Source organism: Leptonotus elevatus, chromosome 20 (genome assembly GCF_054856555.1).
Source record: "Leptonotus elevatus isolate MCC_2025b chromosome 20, RoL_Lele_1.0, whole genome shotgun sequence".
Lineage (NCBI taxonomy): Eukaryota > Metazoa > Chordata > Actinopteri > Syngnathiformes > Syngnathidae > Leptonotus > Leptonotus elevatus.
In genome coordinates this window covers 4,660,127-4,680,570 of record NC_141258.1, presented here as the reverse complement: position 1 = coordinate 4,680,570, position 20,444 = coordinate 4,660,127, and the positions used below count along the sequence as shown (strand labels likewise).

Below are 20,444 nucleotides of genomic sequence, written 5' to 3'. Positions count from 1 at the left end.
AATGAGCGCATGATAATACAGCATGGACAATCACAAGGACGTCTCAGGAGAACACGGTCTGATTAGTATGTTATATTTTTATTTTTTTATTTTTGCTGAAATTGAAAATGAGTAAAAACACACAAAAAAAAGTCACATTATCCTCAAGGGAAATTTGAGGCGGCACTTGAGGGACAGATAACACTTTGAAGTGGGCACAGTGAATGTGATTTTTTTTTTAATAAGGAGTATGACTCAAGTAACATTTAAAAATATGAAACCAATTGAAGTTATGCCTTCAGAGTCTACAAAAATGGAACATTATGGGGGATTTATTACTTAGCAAATATTAAGCATTTGTGAGCTGTACTAAAAGTCACCGTTAGGGGTCAGTGTTGAGCCACGGACAGATTGCACCCATGAAGTCATCACGGCGTTACTTGATACTCCCTCAGGTGGTGCGCTGACATTTGCTCCTCCCCTAAATCCGAAAATGACCCATTCATGCAAGCAATTTATTTTTATTTACACAATATGCAGATATTTTAATAACCTGGACAATTTATAATTTTCTATTTTGGTTTAAACTGATTATTTCTGCAGATGTATTCTCTCTCTCTCTCTGTCATCTCTCTCTCTCTCTCCCTCTCTCATTTTCCCGGTATTTATTATTATTATTATTATTTACCTTGTATTACATGTGGATAAAATCCTGAAAAAAATATTGCATCAAATATCATCTAAATATATAAAGTAACTGGGTAAAAATCCTACTTACAGATTTATAAGCTATTTAAAAATCCAAAATATTTTATATTAAAAAAATGCATCTCTGTCAGTCTCTGTTGTATTTATTTTTATTTTTTTAGGCTACTTTATTTTTATAGTTGCCTTTTTAATGTATGTATAATGCACATTTTAAACTAGATGTAAGTAGGGCATTTTTCTAGATTACTTTTCAATTTGATTGACATTTTATTCAATATTTTATGAAGGAATATGAATATTTCATGAAATATTTTATTTTAAATTTATTTTTAGCTGTAAACAGGGTTGCATTATATATTTTGTTTTTATAGTATTTACATTTTATTCAATATATATATATTTTTCAAGTATTTCTGTTATGGTTTCATTTCAAATCAATATGTTGTATCTTTTAGTGGGTCAAAATAAATATAAATGTTATGGTAAAGACACTGGAGAATGCGTAGTTGCATTTAGTGAGCTGCCTGGATGCTAATAAACAACAAACATTCAATCTGCACTTGGAAGAAATAAAGACAACCCTTAATTCATGGTAGTTAGCAAATGGTAAAAGCATAATAACAGTAAATCTAATAAAAAAAAAAATTCCAACAGTGGAAGCAACGCAGTAGACAGACAATATAGCAATAATTACAGACATATTTTGTTTATCCTTAGTGAAAAATGTTTTTGGGGGTGAACCTGGAATGGATTAATAGCATTTGCATTCATTTCAATGGGGAACAATGATTTGGAATATGATTGTTCTGGGTTCCGTCAATATAATGAATTCAAATCGTAGCTTCCGCTCCTTTCCACTTATCTGCCCTTGGAGGTGTACAAATCATGGAGGACGGGATATGTTTTGTCTTTTTCTCTTATCCACCTGCAGCAGTCAAATGAAATATTTGTCCTCCAAGGCGCCGACAATGGACATCATATAACATCGTGTCATTTCTGAATATTGTCCCTCGCTTTGGGTTTGTTTTTTTGCTTGCGCCGTCGCCCTGGCTATCCCCGCTTGGTATTCCCTCCCACACTTCCAATTATCCTTGACGCGATAAGACGGCGTAATGTGACACACAAGGGCAAACGGCGGTTCTGTGCAGAAACGGATCGGCCGGCTGGACGGCGTATTCTCTTTTGAACAATTCTCTAAATGCTTTATAACCCCCCGCTGACTTGTTAATATTAATTGACATGCGATATTTGTATGGTTGCTCACAGGACGTCATTTAGTTAAATCAGTGCACAAAACTCCCAGCGTGCTCCAAACAGATCACAGCCATGTACGTTAAATAATTAAAAAGGTAACGCTCACATTAAGAATTGATGCTGTATGAATTGATACATAATGTATGAATCTCTTAATGTTATTATTCATCAAATTCTTCTATTGGTTATCCTTATTTGGGTCACGTGAGCTGGAGCTGACGCTGGTGTGCAGATAGAAGAGTTAAAGTTATTTAAGCAAACTTTTACAAATAATAATGCAAACACAATATTATTGGGAGGGAGCGCAATTGATAACACAAAAATATTATATAAACACTGTACTGATCCTCTGTTTACATTATACAAACCTATAAAATATCTATCAATAACAATGCCCAAAGAGATGTAGATTATAAAATACAGCTGTTGTTTTCTGTAGGCGTAAAAATCAGGATTATAGAGGGTATGACATTTCAATTCTCTTAAGCAAAAACCAGGCTAATCTTGAAATACTTCCTGTTTTCGCTCAAATTTCAAATTCATATCAAATAGAATGGTGTGCTGCCATCTAGTGGCTGACAGTGGAACTACCAAAAAATAAACAAAATAGCGGAATCAAATGTACAAAAAGAATCAACAACAACAAAAATAGTGAGACTGCAAACCCGTTTGTTACTCAAAAATTCACCGAAAACACCAATACTGGTGATCTGTATTTCATTCTGAAATTCATGAAGTTGCCACAAAATGGCAGCAAAACTAGATTTTTCTTTTGGGCATTGTTGGCCAGAGCTAAAAATAAAAACGAACAAACCTACTCTGAAAACTAATTGAATTATAAAGAAAAAGTCAAAAGAAATAAAAACTAACTATAATGACAAATCCCAAACTATTATAGCCCTGGCATTGACAGTGTAGTTCTGACGCGGCGGCTCCTCCACACATCTGCTGCACCTAATATCTCCCCCGCGGCCGCCCGCCGAGCATCAATCTGCGGCGATGGCGAAATGTGCGACGGGGAGGCTGACGCTTGTTTGGGTGGCTTATTTTCCGTGATGAAAAGGGCGGCATTGCGAAGCGACAGTAAAGGCGAAAAATATACGAGCAGACTTGGGCTCAGTCACAATTAAAGTTCAGAGTTCACTGCCTGCGGTGTTTGCATCTATTAGAAAGCTCATTAAAGGCCATTAAAAACAGTGATGTGCATCTCGTCCTAATGACACTGAACAAGTACAGTACTGTAATCACCAAGCAATTACCTTGCAGATTAGATAGCCAAGCTTGTGCACTTGTAAAGAAACTTACAGTATGTTTCACATTTTTCTGAATTGGAACACATTTTTGTTTAAAAAAAGTACACTGGTATTCTCAATTTTTTTTTAAATCATGTCCTTACAGTATTCTTTAATTTTTACAGTATAGTATAGTTATTAGCAATGTTTAATGATGGTACAAAATACACATGCAAAATGTGGCCACCCAAGTAATCTTCTCCCTCTTATGAGTTTCCGTCGTAGCGTGCTAATGCGACTTGAATTGTTTATGCCGTTTTACAACAAGGCCCCCCTCCCCCGCCAACCATTCCGATATATGACTTTGAAAAACGCCGTGGCGTCCGCTCTGATGGATGGCTTTGACTGATTAAATGAGATGTCTGCACAGCGGCTAGCTTTAAGGTATGACAAACCCATTTTTACAATGCTCTCGGTCATGGTGCCTGCACGTTACGGCGTCACGTGAGCGCAGTAAATAAACAGGCAGACATAAAAAAAAATAAAAAAAAAAGTTGCCCGGGAAGTGAACTGAGTGGGAATTATCTTGGGACACAAGAACAAGAAAGTTACTAGTTAACTGCTAGTTTGACTTTTTATTGGTGATGTTTTATAATTGCTAATCTGGCTATGATTATTATTTTTTTTAACAGTATCAAATGAAAGTATGAATTTAAATGCTCCAATATGATAGCGTTCATTACACCAGGTAAACACTGGGCTGGTAAACATTGTGTTGTATAGACTTTAATGTTGTTTATTGAAAAGAAAGAAAATATGTTTGAATATAAGCAGGGCTGGACTGGCCATCTGGCATACAGGGCAGATGCCTGGTGGGCTGGCATGTTTTGGGGTCGATGAAGTGCTTTTTAATTATTATTTTCCTACATTTTACCCTAAGAGACTGGCCCACAATTTAGAGAGACTAGACTGGTAATCCAGTTTGAATATAGATCGCAAACTGAAACATCATCAATTAACATCCGTGGCAGAACTACATGTTAGGGAGGAGTTGGGTCCGGGCCAGTGGGCCTAAGTCAAAAATGCCAGGGCTGATTTTTGTTTGTTTGTGTGTGCCAATCCAGCCCTGAATTTAAGAAAAAAGAAATCTATTGAGTGTTTACATTGTTGGAACTGTAGAATTGTTTGTTTTTATTTGGAAATATTTTGAAAAAAGAAATTAAAAAAAAATCTCAAAACAGAATAAATATTCCCAAAGAATGGGGAAAAAAACTCAAAAAAGGAAAACATTCTGAAAAACTGAAAAAATTCTCAGAAAATGATTTTTTTAATTCCATAAAAAAAACAAAAATTATCAAATCAGAACAAAATTCCGAAAAGCATGAAAAAAACTCAGAAAAACAGACAAAAATTGAAAAACAGACAAATATTTTGAACAAAAATCAGAGAAGTCGGAAAAAAACTCCCCAAAACTGAGAAAAATTATAAAAAACAGGAAAAACAGAAAAAAAATACCCCCCAAAACAGGAAAAAAATCTTAACAAAATATTTAGAATCCAATGATTCTTTGTGCGTACCAGTAGATGGAGACCTTTTACCTCCAGTGGTACCGCATCCCTCACTTTTGAGAATCATTAGCTCCTATCTTATCACAGATTTTGAGGTCTCCAATACTGAAAGCGAGAGTGCAAGCAGGCTGCAAGTTTGCATTTAATATGGATTTAGGACAGTGTGAGCCGCAATCTCAGCTATGCAAAGTTAAACAAGAATGAGCCAATGTGGCACGCCGACTCCCCCCATGAATTATCCATTTGGGAATGGCTCATTCCGTTTCGTACTGTGAACTAATGGAGACGACGCAGATTGCGCGAGAGACTTTTTGCGCTGCTAACTTAATGGCTGCTTTTGTTCTTAGATGCTCATTAGCTCACTTTCTTAAAAAACGATGCGTTAAACATTTAGAGCTTTCGGTGCTCGTGGGATACTGTTCTTAAGGCTCAACGTGTACATTATACATTTGTGCTGTCATACAAGTGCAAGCGTCCACACTGGAATCTCTGCGGTTGAGCACAATCCATTCCGCAAGGCTGAGTTGTTCATAATTAAAGTCATCTTTCCTCTTAGAATATAACATAAGCAGGTCAAAATGTGGCCATCATCAAAACTTTCTAAGACTGACGCTAAGGTGATGATGAGGTCGACATTTTGTTGTTGTAATTTTAAAACACATATATTACAATTCAGTGCAATACTATTTGAGGGAGGCATTTATTTGTCTTAATTCTTCTTTTTCTTACGCGGATCCTTTTGAAATAAGTACTAAAAAAATGATAGACGTAAAAAGCAATCACAACTTGAAGTCCATATTGTGTGACCGGAACGCCCCGACTGTGTACAAAAACCTTTCAGTGCAAGCTTCTGCGTCACCATAAATTCCTCACTTGACATTCTACTGTAAGATTAATATTAGAGGTCAGGTTCTGAACATTTGCACTTCATTCCGGTTTATTTATTTATGTATTGGGAATGATTTTCAATGGATAAGTCAACTGTGTGAAGCGCAAATATTCGTCTGTATGGAAAGCAATTTGAGTGGAGCGGAGCATTTATCAAGCTATGGCGCAATAGTAATTTATTTTCACAAGTCTGCCGTCTATACTTTGTAGTTTGTAGGAAAACACTATACTGTATTATTATTATTATTATTTTTTTTTTTTAGCACTATGTTAGTGGATGGCTATTGATACAGTGCTGCCCCTAAAGGACCTTGGCACATGGTGTGCATACACAGTATGCATCTTTTGTTTGCCAACAATCGGGCTAATAAGAGTAGCAACAGAAGCAGAGCAGAGGTGGCATATACAGGTTCAAAAAGTAACAACCCTGCCACAGTTTGGCTTTAGCCCCTGACGCTAGCCAGCTAACAAGCGAGCTAGCACCAGGGGCTAAAGCAGCAGGTAAACAAGCACCATGGGAGCTACCTAGGGAGCTAGCTAGCTAGCACCGAGGGCTAAAGCCAAACTGTGGCAGGGTTTTTACTTTTTGGACCGGGATTTGCCACCTCTGAAGCAGAGTGAAGAAATGAGCAACATTTCTCCTCTTCAGGTACGTTTATCATCGCTTTTGTACATTACAAAAACTAAACTGTCAATTAAATGTTATGGTCACACAAATAAGTCATGCTGGCTACATAACTGTGGCTAACGTTGACTTCTTTACATTGCTAATGCTAGCTTACTATTGCCAGCTGTAAGTGTTCTCGAATCAAATTGAAATGAATATGCTTTAAAAAAATGAGAACTAACTGAAACTACAACTACATGTTTATGAAGCCAACTAAAATCAACCATACTTGTAGAGAAAATGTCTGTCTTTGTTAATTAATATCATACATGAGCTTTTGGGTTTAAACACTATATTCATTTTGGCATGGCTGTACGTTTGTACAGAATTCTACAAATTTTACTTTTTACTCTGTACTAAAACTAACCCACCCTGCTACACACTTACACAATCCCTTAGCAAATCATCCTGGCCATACTCGAGGCAGTGACATATCGTGAAGTGAAGTTACCAGCACATTAAAATCTTGCTAGCAATTTTAACACTGCAAACACCCCTTTTCATATTTATTTATTTATTTATTTATTTCAGCTTTGCAGCTGGAGCTAGAGCCTCAGGCTATGCACAGTCTCCTTCCAGATGTTTCACTGAGCCAGCTGATGATCAACGGCATCTACTTCGCCTCTTACCCACTTTTTAAGAAGGTAAATAAGTGTACAAACGAAATTTGTGTGCCATTTGAACAAAATGTAATAGTTTTTTGCCCGTAAAGAGATTAACTCAAAATCCAGAGTTGTTTAGCTAAACACAAAGCGATTATTTTTTGTTGTATAAAAGGCAACAGGTGGTTACACGGATTAAGTGTAGCTTCTGCCATCTAGTGGAAGAGTATATTTCTGCCTGTCTATACATAAATAGATGAGCAAAGATACATTGTTTGTAGTAAATAAATAATAATGGCGGACCAATTAAGTCGAATTGGATCAATTCCCAGTTGTTGGGAATAATTGGTGTAATTCATTAAGCTGCTCTGCATATGTTTTCTTTCCTTTTAGCCATTCTGAGCCATCTATAAGTTTCATCCGGCATAAAATTCAAGCGAATGCGTCGGGCAGGGAAAAATATGCTCACTCCCTTTTCTCCCGGGGGAGATCCACCAGCGTTGATTAATTTGTATCTAAGCAATCTCCGTTTGTTTGGGGGGCATCGCCGAGAGGGAATTGCTGTGCGTGTGGGACAACATTCAAACGCAACAAGACTGACTAATGAAAATAAGGCCAAGTGACATTTGAGAGCCTCAAAGTTAGATGTTTTTTTTCTTCTTTTTTTTTTTACTTCAGGACCTGCTGACTGCTGCTCGAATACGTGTTATCTCTTTTTGATAAAAGATAAGGCCCACTGTAGTGCGGCGCTGCTCGTGTATGAATCAAAAGACAGATAAAAAAAAAAAAAAAAGATAGTGCCAGTTCAGCAGATGACATATGCTCCTTGTTTAGACTGCACTTGATCAGATGACGATATGGTGGAAAGGTGACACGTGGACTACTCTCCGCCGAGTCCACCAGTGAAGCTGATGTCTTACTTTGCTTGTCTGACATCCTCTTCTTGTCTTTTTTATGACATTTCAATGATCAAGGAATAGCGAGAGAACTATGAAGAAAAAAGGCGAGGGTACATCCTGTGTTACTACAATAAAAAGTCAGAATTTTAAAGGGGATAAAGCTAAAATGGCAGTGAACAACTATTCAAAAAAAAAAGAGCCCAAGCGCTTGCTTTTAAGCTATTTATTGCCACTTTCACTTGAGTTTACCATTTTGAGGAAAAACATGTTAAATTTAGATGAAAAAGGTCTTTCTTTACAATTATCAGTCTTTTTTTGGGGGGGTGGGGATTTATGTATCAAAATTATTAGTGGTATCGGTACTTGGTATCGGTAACTACTCAAGAGTTGAGTACTTGCACTGGTTTGGGTGGTGTCAGACATCCCTAATTGAAATAATTGTACATATAAATTTACAAGATGAATTATTATTATTTTTAAATAAGCCTGCGTGGTGACTTTAACAGTCGCCATTTGTTGGCTTATAGTTCTCGAGAGAGAGAACAAGCGTACTTTAATTTTGCTGCTATGTCCTATTTTTATTCCCTTTAAAAAAACAAAAACAAAAAAAACTCACTATTGTATTGACATAGTGCTTACAAAATGAAAAAGGCAACACGCTGCCAAGCAAAGCTCAGTGGCATCCACGCACCTGCTCGTGTTGGATGCAGCACTTTGTTGTTTTCTTGCCACTTGGCTTCACAGGCAGCGGCTGTCAGCGGCGCTTTATTCCGTAGTGGAAACTACCTTGTCCATGTCGAATTTTTTTTTGTAACTGCAAAAATGACAGCACAAGCTGTGATGTATTTATTCCAGTTAAACGACACTTAACGGCTGCGCGCACACACAGAACTGCTGGATTTACAAATAGGAGAAACAATTTAAGAACATCTGTTTTTTAATTTTTTTTTTAATTCATTTATTTGAACATTCATCACAGCTCAAACGGATCTAGCAAATATCAAATGAGTAAGATGGCTGCAGAGTCCTTACTGAGCAGATTTGTGCCGCCGTTTCCTGGAAAGTGAACGGGATAATGTTAAAAAATTTGACAGATGTTTAGGTACGCATTTATGGAGCAAGAACATCAATAAATTGTGGAAAAAGATGTACTGACACCAAAACAAGTATAATGCTACGACGGCGTATTAATGCCACGTATAAATGTATATTTTTTTGAGGGTGGTGGCAATATTCCGGGAAAAAAACTCGCAAATTTGCCACTTTATAAAGTCGCAAATTTATGAGTTTTTTCTTACAAATTAAAATGGCAAATTTGCGAGTTTATAAAGTGGCAAATATGCGAGAAAAAAACCCTCAGAAACTTACGAGAAATACACGTCGCATAGCTATAGTCTAATGTGAGGATTCGGCGGTGGTTAATGCGACACTGTTTATAAAATGAAAAGGCAGAATGGAGACGGATTTATTCTTAATTTAGACTTTACTTGTCATACACGGCAGCTAGAGCGACAACACTTCCTGATCCCCTATCAGCTGACTAAACACTAACCAATCAGAAGCTAGCATACTTTAGGTAAATGCAAGTGAATGACGGAGAACAGCAGATTCGACACATCAACTTAACTACTTGTACAAAAAAATACCAAAATGTATGAATGTGTAAATAATAATTCTAGAAACACAAATGTACAATTAAATTTTTATTTTAACAAATTAACTTAAATGCTTGATCCTCAGGCAGTACCCAACGCTTCAAAGTGCGAATGCTTAACATGATATGCTAAAAAACATTACTAACTGCTTATTTGAAATCTCAACCGAAAAGTATCGGCACAAACATTCGAGTAGTACGCTACGTGTATTTCCCATAAGTTTCTGAGTTTCTTTCTCGCAAATCTGTCACTTTATAAAGTGGCAAATTTGTGATTTATTTCTCGGAATATTACACCCCCTCTGAACAAAAATTATACGTGGCTCGAATACGCCGTTGTAATAATACAGATGTAAAAAACATTATTCTCAGTCTTCATTATTTTTAATTATTTGGTTGTTGTTTTGTACCCCAGAGGCCAGATAAGGATTTTCTAAAGTATGAGGTCAGACTCCCAAAATATATTGAATCACGCCTTTGAAAATAAGTCAAAAACATGTTGCTGCACAAGCAACGGGAGAAATCATTCTTCAAAAACATTTCATAATATTTCGGAATGCGGCACAGCGCCCAAGGAGGAAATAATAAAAATGGAAAGCAAGTAATTCAGGTTATTATTTCAAGGAAAGAAGACACATAAAAATATATTTCCCTCTATGGTATCTGCACAGCTGGAAGTACATCCTGCAGGAGACGGGCCACTGAGCTGGCGCGGCGGCACTTTTAATTTAACAGCTTATAACGTAATGTGGACCTAAGGTGCGCCGATAAGACCTGCAGCCGCTAAATTGATAAACGCCTTTATTGCCCCCGCGCTGGAGTCTTTCGACGACGCTGCCGTGAATTCGCCGTCCTCGGGCAGATATGAAAAGGAAGTGGTGCTCACTGGAGAACAGTGGATAGGAAGTCTGTTTTATAAACTGACCTGCAGCATGTGGACTGAACTTTGAACTTTCATCAAGTGGGTGGTGCTGTTTTTATTGATGCCCTCACAAAAGGGGGCATTTTAGCTAATCTTATTTTAGCTAATTTTAGCTAATCTAATTTTAGCTAATCTTAGTTTATCTATCTATCTATCTATCTATCTATCTATCTATCTATCTATCTATCTATCTATCTATCTATCTATCTATCTATCTATCTATCTATCTATCTATCTATCTATCTATCTATCTATCTATGTATCTATCTATCTATCTATCTATCTATCTATCTATCTATCTATCTATCTATCTATCTATCTATCTATCTATCTATCTATCTATCTATCTATCTATCTATCTATCTATCTATCTAACCAACCTATCTCTTATCTTAGCTAGCTAGCTAACCAATTTTATACGGCTATATATAGCTTCTAGCAGACCTGTCAACCAACTAGAAAGCTAACAATTGAAAATGAGTAAGCAACCAACCCACACGCTCACAAACTGCCAGTATCTCGAATCTTGTGTTAGCATAACTAGTCATGTCCAGTGAGTGTAGTCATCTGTCTACGCATCAGTATTCACGTCTTATCCTTCGCACTAACGACTTCCGCTGACGCTTCCAACAGCATCGTGTAACTCATACCACAGCACCCCCCCATGCCCACCTCTATTCCCCATCCTCCATCCTTCTCCGCTGCTACTTCTGGCTTCGAGCAGCCGCTGACACTTGAAGTGAAATAAGCGAGATGGACAACAAAGAGCCACAGGAGGCCGTCTCCACTCGGGGACGCTCATGTCACTTCAGCAACTGTCTGCACTGTTTCAATGCCAGGGCCCTTGCGCCTTAGAGGAGGAGGGGGGGGGTGGGGGGTCAGTGGACGAGATGCCTCCTCCTCCACAAGTGTTCGCCGCCGTACAATAGCCAAGGCTGTCGAGACGAGATGAAGCAGGATCGCTAGTTTCACAAAACAATGTGTCAAACGTTTGTGCATTGTGTTAATCGTTTAATTACCAATCGTACATGCAAATAATCAAATACCGCACTAAATATCAAACAAGCTAGGTAGATATCGAACTAACCAACGAGCTAACCTACACAAGAACCAACCAACCAACCAACTCTCAAGCTGAATGGCCTAAAGCTAATGTCAAAAGGCTTCAAAAGCCTTTCTCGTTTAATCCTGCTAACTAATGAACTAATACACAAAAATTAAGAAGCATCCAACACTAACAAAAAAAAAACATTTTGGATTGTCATTTAACAAATCGAGCTAAGTAGAAATAGCTTCCAAACTAGCTACATCTAACTAAGGTAGCTAATGTACGCACATATTAATAACTAACGTGCTAGCTCGTTAACAAAGTAGCTACATATTAAACTAGGTAGATATCTAGCTACACTACTAAGTAGCTCAAAGTCTACTGTAAGTAACGATCTAGATATTTAACCGAAAGGCTAGCCAACCAAAAATACTTTTTTTTTCCCACACACCCTCACCATAGTTGGGAATTCCTGGACTACGTGATGCTCCTCAAAGTAAGTACATATGCGCTATTTTAGTCCAAATCTTTAAATAAATCCCAAATCAAGCCATCTAGGTCAAACTCTGTGCTGTGTCCATCATTAGGCAGAAACATGAATAAAACAAACAATGAATTGGAATATAAAAATAAGCTAACGAGGGCTGGAACATGGTGTTAAAAATGGTTATCGGGTGTACTTTGGCTCCCTGAAGGGACGAATAATGTAAAATGGCTGACTCAATGTGTTGCTTTAAATATTTTTGCCATGTGAGTAAGCCTCATTAACGGTTCAAGGCGAGCTACCTATTCATGAGCTACCGTGAATGTTTTTCAATATTCCCTGTCTATATATGCGCTCTGCTCGCAAGGGCCAGGAATAAGACGCAATCTTTTTTGCATGAGGCCTGACCTACATGAGAAAAACTCAACGAGGTTAGGTTGTGATGTGCTGGGAGGCCGGCTGGCCTCCTTGTTGTTCTATTATTCAAGTGGCAGAAGGTTCTCATCAAGTGACCACTACCAAAAGTACTCTCCAGAAGTATTGGGAACGGCAAGGTCAGTTCCTTTGTTTTTGTTGTATACTGAAGACATTTGGGTTTTGGATCAAAAGATGAATAGCTAACATTTCAAAATTCCATCTTATTCTCAACAAAAATATAAACGCAACACTTTTGTTTTTGCTCCCATTTTGTATGAGATGAACACAAAGTTGTAAAACGTCTTCCACATACACGATATCACTGTTTCTCTCAAATATACACCATGATTAGTGCACAGGTGTGCCTTAGACTGCCCACAGTAAAAAGCCACTCTGAAAGGTGCAGTTTTGTGGGCAGTCTAAGGCACACCTGTGCACTAATCATGGTGTCTAGTCTGCGTCTTGATATGGCACACCTGTGAGGTGGGGTGGATTATCTCGGCAAAGGAGAAGTGTTCACTATCACAGATTTACTGTAGACAGGTTTGTGAACCATATTTGAGAGAAATTGTGATATTGGGTATCTGTAAGAAGTTTTAGATCTTTTGAGTTCATCTCATACAAAATGGGAGCAAAAACAAAAGTGCTGCGTTTTATATTTTTGTTGAGTATATATTTCAGGATATTTATATATTGATGAAATCCTTTGTTGTGTTGGTAACAAAGGTCAGATCCATGACTTAATTCTTTGACCTGTGAAAAACTATTTGCACTAATTTTCTGAATTTGCAAATTCTATTTTTGAGTTTTCACTACATTACATAAAGTGTCTCTGTGGCGACAAGCCGCTTTGGCATCATTTTGTTGTAGTTTAATTATCCCCCCTAAAAATTTTCAATGAATCCGGAATTGTGTGTAGACTGCCACCCGGAAGCTCAACAGAGACATTTAGGTGATTTGTGTGTGGCAGTCTGCAGCCCACGAGCCGAGTCATGCTAAATAATATAGCAGCCGCTGATGTAAGCTCACATGCTGCATTTTTCATGAGCTTACTTAAGTCAGGAGGTAATTAAAGTCTTTTTTTTCCCCTCCTCATTTCGTGGTGACATCCCTCAAATGATTTTTCAGATTTTCTCCATAATAGTCATTATTATTATTGTTATATGCAACCTCAAATGCAATTTGCATGCACCGATGCACACACAGATGTATTACACGAGTGTTTGAAGGCAATAATTCCATATATTAGATTCTCTACTTTCCCTCCTTCATACTGTATCGCAGAACTCTCTCTGTACAGTGTGTTCATATTTGTCAGGGGTGATGCACAAGCTAAAGTGGCTATAACTTCAATTGTTTTAAAGCAACGGCATATGAAATGTCAAGCCGCGTGTCACTCCAAGTAACGGATGTGCGGCAAATTATCAACTCTGCAACTTTTTCTCCCCGCCGTCGGAGAAAATAACTTATTGCTTTTCTGTCACCGTTTTTACGGTTCGCTCTTACCTCAAACGCGGGGCCGCAGACCATGATGAATAGGGGGAGCAAAGTGGAGAATTTAGCAGCTAAAAAGGCAATGTATCCCTCAGGAGTGGCTGGAGAACTAAAGCGATTGTTCAAATGCCGTCTGAGAAGTGGACAAAAACAAGACGTCAACAAGTGAGGGTGAAGTAGCAGGGCGAAAAGGCTTATATTCTTGCTATATACTTACTTGTTGCGGGGGTTTTCTGCGCCGTGACAACGAGGCACTCTAATGCTGCCACACCAGACGGAAGCACCTGTCCACACGTGGCTGTCACATCTTAAGTGTCCACCCCACTTCAACTCTTCTGCCTTCTCTCCATGACCTGTATGCACTCACAGCGCGCAACGAGGCGCTCTACCCGATGCCCTGACTGTCACCCCCCTCATTCTTCTGTCTTTTCCGTGTGATCTTGTCACACAACTTGTCATCATCTGTATTAAGTCGTTTTCAACGTGTTTTTCCGTGAGGCAGTTGTGATATCTTTTGCTTCTGAACGTTTTTATTGCAGTTCCTAAAATACCATTTATGATTCCTGAGAGGTGACAAATGATTCCAAAGCATCAAACTCCCTGCGAGTTAAAGCATGTTTCATTTCTCGGTTGAGAGAGAAACATGCCCCCCGGTCAAAGATAACACTGACACCTTTTTGAATAAACAATTCAGCGTTCACTTGGTGCAAATATGAAATACAATCCAGCCACTCTGCCTATAATAGATAAACAAAACAAAACAAAACAAAACAAAACAAAAAATGTCATTATAGCTATTACATCGTCCTTCTGCGCAACAATTAGCTTAGGCTTTCCACATCATATTTACTTACATAATATTTGCTTGTCTGCTTTGTCTTCAAAGCATTTGAAACCATTAGATTGACATTATTTTATTGTTAGAACGCGTATTATTGTTTCATTCGGGCTGTTTGGGAGCCCATTACGAAGCAGCGACTTCATTTCACGGGTCTTTAGCAGATCCGATCAGATTTATAGTGGAACGGTGTTGCGTTCAAGACCTTCAAGGCTGTGCTGCGAAGACGCAACGTGAGCGTGCGAGATGTTGAAATGTTACCCTTGTACGCGCCTGCCGACCAAACATAAGAGACGTCAAAGAAAATCATGCAGATTTCAGAGAAAAGCGGAATCATCCGAGGGGCAAAACGACGCCGAGCGCAATCGATAGAATTTGGAGTGACCTTGGAATTCTTTGTCATTGGCACCAGTCGGCCCGTGTGTTCGATCAACAGTTGCACGCCTCTCAAAACGAAGCATCATCATCGTAAAAGCATTCATACATTAGGCAGCGCCGGTGTACCTAATGAAGTGTCCCGTCAGTGTTCAGCCTAAAGTCATTTCCCTACATTATCTATTGCTGCCCACTTGTGTGTACCGTTGCCGTAATATGCTTGAAATGACTTCACGAGACGCGTCTTCTGTGAGGGCAATGTGGCGGCAAAATAACCATTTGGGTGTCATTACCTTTTCGCAGGGACAGATAATAGCATTAAAGGCTTATGACCAGCATCTGAAAACAACCCCCCCCCCCCCCCCCCAAAAAAAAAACATAACATGGTGTCTTTTTGCATCATCCAGTTAGTGAGGAGGAACGCTAATGGGATCATCCCCGGCCATCTCTGAAAAGTGAAGGTTTACAGGAGAAGAATGGGATAAAATTAAACAAATGTTTACATTTGAATAAAGTCAACCCAAAGATTGATTTGTCACTTGCTGCAGGGCTGCTCGAATATGAAGAAATATTAGTCACGATTTTTTCGGTAATAATTGAAATCACGATTTATTTTATGGTACAAAACAAGAAAATGTTCAAATGTAATAATTATTAAGATAAATAAAATTCTTTGAAACACTATTTTATTTAATTATGGAGGTTCCTTTTGGATGAAACAAAATTTATTAAATTAGTTATTTTAACATTTAAAAACTCAAACTCAAAATTAGTATTAATAATCTTTTTTTTTTTATGATTATGCTGATTTTGTAATTGTGGAGTGTAATAATTGAAATTGTAATTGAATTTCGATTAATTGCACAGCCTTAACTTGCTGTCGACTAAAAATGACATCACAGCTGCCACCAATCACAGTTCACCTGTTTTCTGACATTGGTCATGTGACGTTTGCAAGCCAAACCGTGATTGGTTGTAATTATGATAAGTCCAAAAGGTTGTCTTTATTTTATTTTTAATAAAAACAACCTCTTTTTTTAAATTAAATGGCAATTTTTTTTTTTATGTTAAGCAGGCTTGTCGGTGTCTGCTGAATGTAATTATTAAAGTAATTTGTAATCGTATTTACTTTACTTGCTTTACTTACTTATTACTTATTGCAAGTAGGCAGTAAAGTAGCTAAGTTACTTTTTCAAAGTAACTAACACTGGTTTCGAAGCAGCAACATACACGGTGGCTGTTTCTCATATGTACCATATGCGTGGCCGCAAAGTATTTTGGCATCATAAGTTGGCTATATTTAGACCTACGCTATTAATATAGGCAATTATATTAAATTAAAAAAAGGTTTGGAATCCATTTTTCGCTCCTCACATCAATGCTTTTTTCTTGAACGCCGTCGAATGTCAGATTTCATGTTCAAGTTCACCGTGCATCGACATCAGCATTCATTACATGCGTTTGTCCCGTCCCAAACAGTTTTAGTGTTGAAACTGAAATTCCTTTCCAAGCGCAGATGTTATGTAGGTCAAGCAGCGCATATTTGAGGCAGCGAACGTCGCATGCCAAGGTGCTTACTGACCAAATCGCCGGCGACAGATGTCACAATGTTTGGGCAGTCAGCGTGATGCTAGCTAACCAACAGTCGATGAGTCAAAGGAAGGAAAGAAGCTTGACTCGACTTAGAACGGGTCACGGGTGTTTTGGGGTAAATATTTACCGTCTTGGGTTGGCATTAATTCCTTCAAACAAAAACTTCCTTTCAATCTGCTTCCTTTCTAGCGGCCAGCAGTGGAAACGGAAAAATTAAGAGACCACTGCAAAATTGAGCACATCCATAAGAAACATACTGTAGATTTCAGAAAGGCTACTACACATGAATGTCTTTTGTATGCGGTAATGTGGCTGCCATGGCAACCGCGACCTGTTCTTTGAGCTCATTGGTTCAATAGATGTTTGTTCCTAACATTATACCCCATCCCCCACATTAAATCCGGTGCAACCAACACACTTCCGTCTGTCTGCCCGTGACTGATGTCTGTTTTTCCTTTGTTTTCTTCTCTTTGCAGCCCAGTCGCGTCTGCAGTGAGAATGCAAGGACAGGAATAATTTATGAGGCGCTCTCCTCGACACTTTGGCGGTGGCGAAAATGCGGGTGAGGAAGGGGCTCGCTGGTCACAGACGTCGGCTTGCTTGCAACATGGCAGGTGAAAATGGAGGTGATGGCCTTTTTGATTTTAGGCAGATCTCCTCTTGTCTTTTTAAATTTGAGAGTTTGGTTCAGCTGTCAATCACTCGGCTTGATGTTTAAAGCCACCCGCATGTGACCACATGACGCTGAAAAATTCGTTCACAACACATTGATTCGATAACTAGCAGGCCCGCCGCATATTAAGTGACGGGCCCAAAAGCAACCGGTTGCGAAAAATATATACTTTTACTATATACTGCCCGGTTGTTATATTTTTAACAACTGTTTAAGTACACTTAACCAACTGTGTTTCATCAGGAAGAAAAAATATATTTGTATATGTTTCAGTTTTTCAGCAATTAACATGAGAATATAGCTAAGTTTCATCATTATTCACATATCTGTTGAAAACACTGGCAAAAAGAGCTTGTTGCAATATATAGCCCTGGCTAATCTCTTATACTCTGCTGCCACCTGCTAACCGTTTTGTGTAATAACTACCATTGTTTAAAGCATTGTCTTTAGTGCAGAGGTTGAATCAAAGCCTTCTGTATGCTCTAGCATAAACCCCCCATAAAAAACGTATATAAATATGTTTTTGGGACCATAGCAATATTTATAATAGAACGTTTTTATATGTTTTTGGGAGTAAATGAGCTAATCATGCGTGATCATGGAATGAATTAAACATGTATGAAGCAATTCAAAATTTTCCTGATAAAAACTCCAGGAGTCGCTTTTTTGTTTTTTGTTTCTTGGGGGTTTGTTTATCGTCACTATCCCTCGGTAAGTGGCCATCTTATTACCTCTCTATAGACAAAATTCCGATCGAACATGCGACGTTCCAGCTGATCCAAACTGATTTATATTCGAGCCTGGCCTTGCCCTGCCCCGTGTTGGCAAACGTCACGCAGCTGCGCTCCAGCCGCATGTAGGCCGCCTTCTCGGGGCGGCATGCTGGCTCAGCAGAAGTTCCGCCTCGCGGCGGATTTGTAGGTTAGCGTCCCTCCCTGGCCTCTCGCATCTGTTGGTTTTCTTCAGCTGTTCTATTTACCTTTCACCAGCTGCTCATGTCCACGTCAAACTGTCCTCGGGCTTTATTGTGTGCAACACGCGTGTCCATGTACGCAACGTGGACAACACGTAGACTAGTTTTAAAGCTGTGGGCATACTTTGTCTTCTTTAAAGGCTACTCTACTCATCAATAGGGGAACTACGGCCATAATACTTTCAGAATGGCTTATCTTGAAAGCTTAAGTAGAGTCAAGTGTGGTCAGCATTTGGATGGGAGACCAACCGGGGAGCTTACCTAGCCTCCGTGAGGCCAAATTCAATGCTGGTCCACATCCTGGAAATATTAGGAGATATAGATTCAGCATGGGCAACCGTCCATTAATAGTCAAGTAGTCAAAAGGTGAACCATGGTGGAAGTAATATGAGATGATTTTCAAGCTTCATATTTAAGTGTGTAAAAAAGTGCTGTGATTGCCCAGGGTGTACCCTTCATCTCTTGGCCAAAGTCAGCTGTGATAGGCTCCAGTTGACTCGGGAATGAGGATAATAAGCGATCCAGAAAATGGACGGGCGGATGTGTGAAACGTGTGGTAAGAAGCTAAGAACTATTAGACTCGTGAAGATACGACAAGGATAGAAATAGAAAGCAGCAGCGGGAGAAGTAACACCCAAAAATAATCAATAAAAAAAACTGGCCAGCAAACCACTAACACTGACTGCAGTCTTAGGGAAAAAAATGGTAAAATAGCCAATCCTGCATTATTGTTAATTAAACAAACAAACGTAATTTTAGAGTCGTTAGCTTTTTCGATTAAGTCTTCAGTTTACGACGGTCCTGACATGAATTAGTGGTGTAATTAGTAGTAGTAAAAAGCTACAGTTTTTGCCTTAACAAGCCGTTTTTGATGCACTTCCCCGCCAGTCTCGTAGGTGGCGATAATGCAAATTGCAAAGTAATTGACAACTGCCCAAGGATCAGAAAAACTGTACATTCACAATCATATCAAAAAAAAATAGAGGTGCACATTTCCATACAATTGAGTAGAATTTTACAGTAGAAAGCAACGTTCGAGGAGGCACAACAATTCGTTCATGTAGAGAAATTGACCCATCAATCATAAAAAGACAAAAAATGTGACAAAAGGACCTGTCGACTTCTACATAAAGAAGTCCCGTTGCTTCATGTACTGACATGACATAAATAAGTTAGAATATAAAAATCTGATCAATTTCAGTTTGACTGAAATATTGAAGCCTTGTGTCGGTGGGACACTTTTATACTACATCTGATAAAGAGTCACGTTTGAGCTCCGTGCCCCCTCAAAAGTCATTGAACATCAAGAAAAATGAAATCTTTTGTCGCTTGAAATATGAAGAAGGCGCTGTTGGAGCGGAGAAATGGCTTCAAACATTTTTTTTTTGTTCCATAATTCAGCAAGAAAAAAATCAATTGAGATCTCCATCCGCACTGTGTAGGGAATAAAGTTGCATGTCAAAGACAGTCAATACCAAAGCTGGATCAACAATTGCCCTTTTACAAGAATAACAATGCTCACTTTTGATTGTTTAAAGGGTGCAAATGCCAAGTCTGTTCATTTTATTCCACAATATGAAAAATGTGCTTTACATTATTTCATGGAGCGTAATAGTCCTTCCTTTTCAACATAATGTTGGTTACGCACATTCATAACAATGAACTTTAAATGGTTAGAAATTCCAAAGAACTAGAGATGAATTTTAGCATATTTGTTTGAGCATTTTTGTTTTGTTTTGAAAAATTATGTTTGAATGTAAAAAAATGCTCTGAGGCTCATATATGTCCTGGCAGGCACAGTGCATTTGGTACTTGGGCCTTCAGTGAGGACACATCCAATCATGTTGCAAAAAAACATGGAACAAATATTAAAATTTAGGTCTTAAATGTAGGCCAGTGCTTCTGGTAGCCTTTCTGGACCTGACCGTTCACCAATGCCAAGTCCTGCTTTAACGGTGGATGTCTTCCAGTAAAGCTCGTCCCACGCCTCCTTTCACGTCACGTCAACAGCAAGAGGAGGCAAAAACCAGGCAGGACGCTTCGACCGCCACGACGCAAACAGATGGTGCGACAAATACATCATTGTTAATTGGCCACAGAAAAGAAGAGTTTGGATGCAAGAACAGAAGAAGAGAGTCGCCACCGTAAATCATCACATCACGAGGACGATGAAGAT

The 20,444-nt window shown here is 38.6% G+C and overlaps 1 protein-coding gene across 4 annotated transcripts in view; it reads left to right on the top strand.

Annotated features, from left to right (window-relative positions):
* nrg3b (neuregulin 3b) overlaps positions 1-20,444 on the top strand; it is a 251,507-nt gene that overhangs the window by 19,091 nt on the left and 211,972 nt on the right. The window contains exons 1-3 of one of the 4 annotated variants that reach the window (XM_086064514.1): positions 6,130-6,278; positions 6,828-6,940; positions 17,099-17,184. The gene's annotated coding sequence lies outside the window, so the exon portion shown is untranslated. Of the gene's footprint in view, positions 1-6,129; positions 6,279-6,827; positions 6,941-17,098; positions 17,249-20,444 lie in introns of those variants that run through there. The other 3 variants (XM_086064513.1, XM_086064512.1, XM_086064515.1) reach the window with 3 other exon arrangements.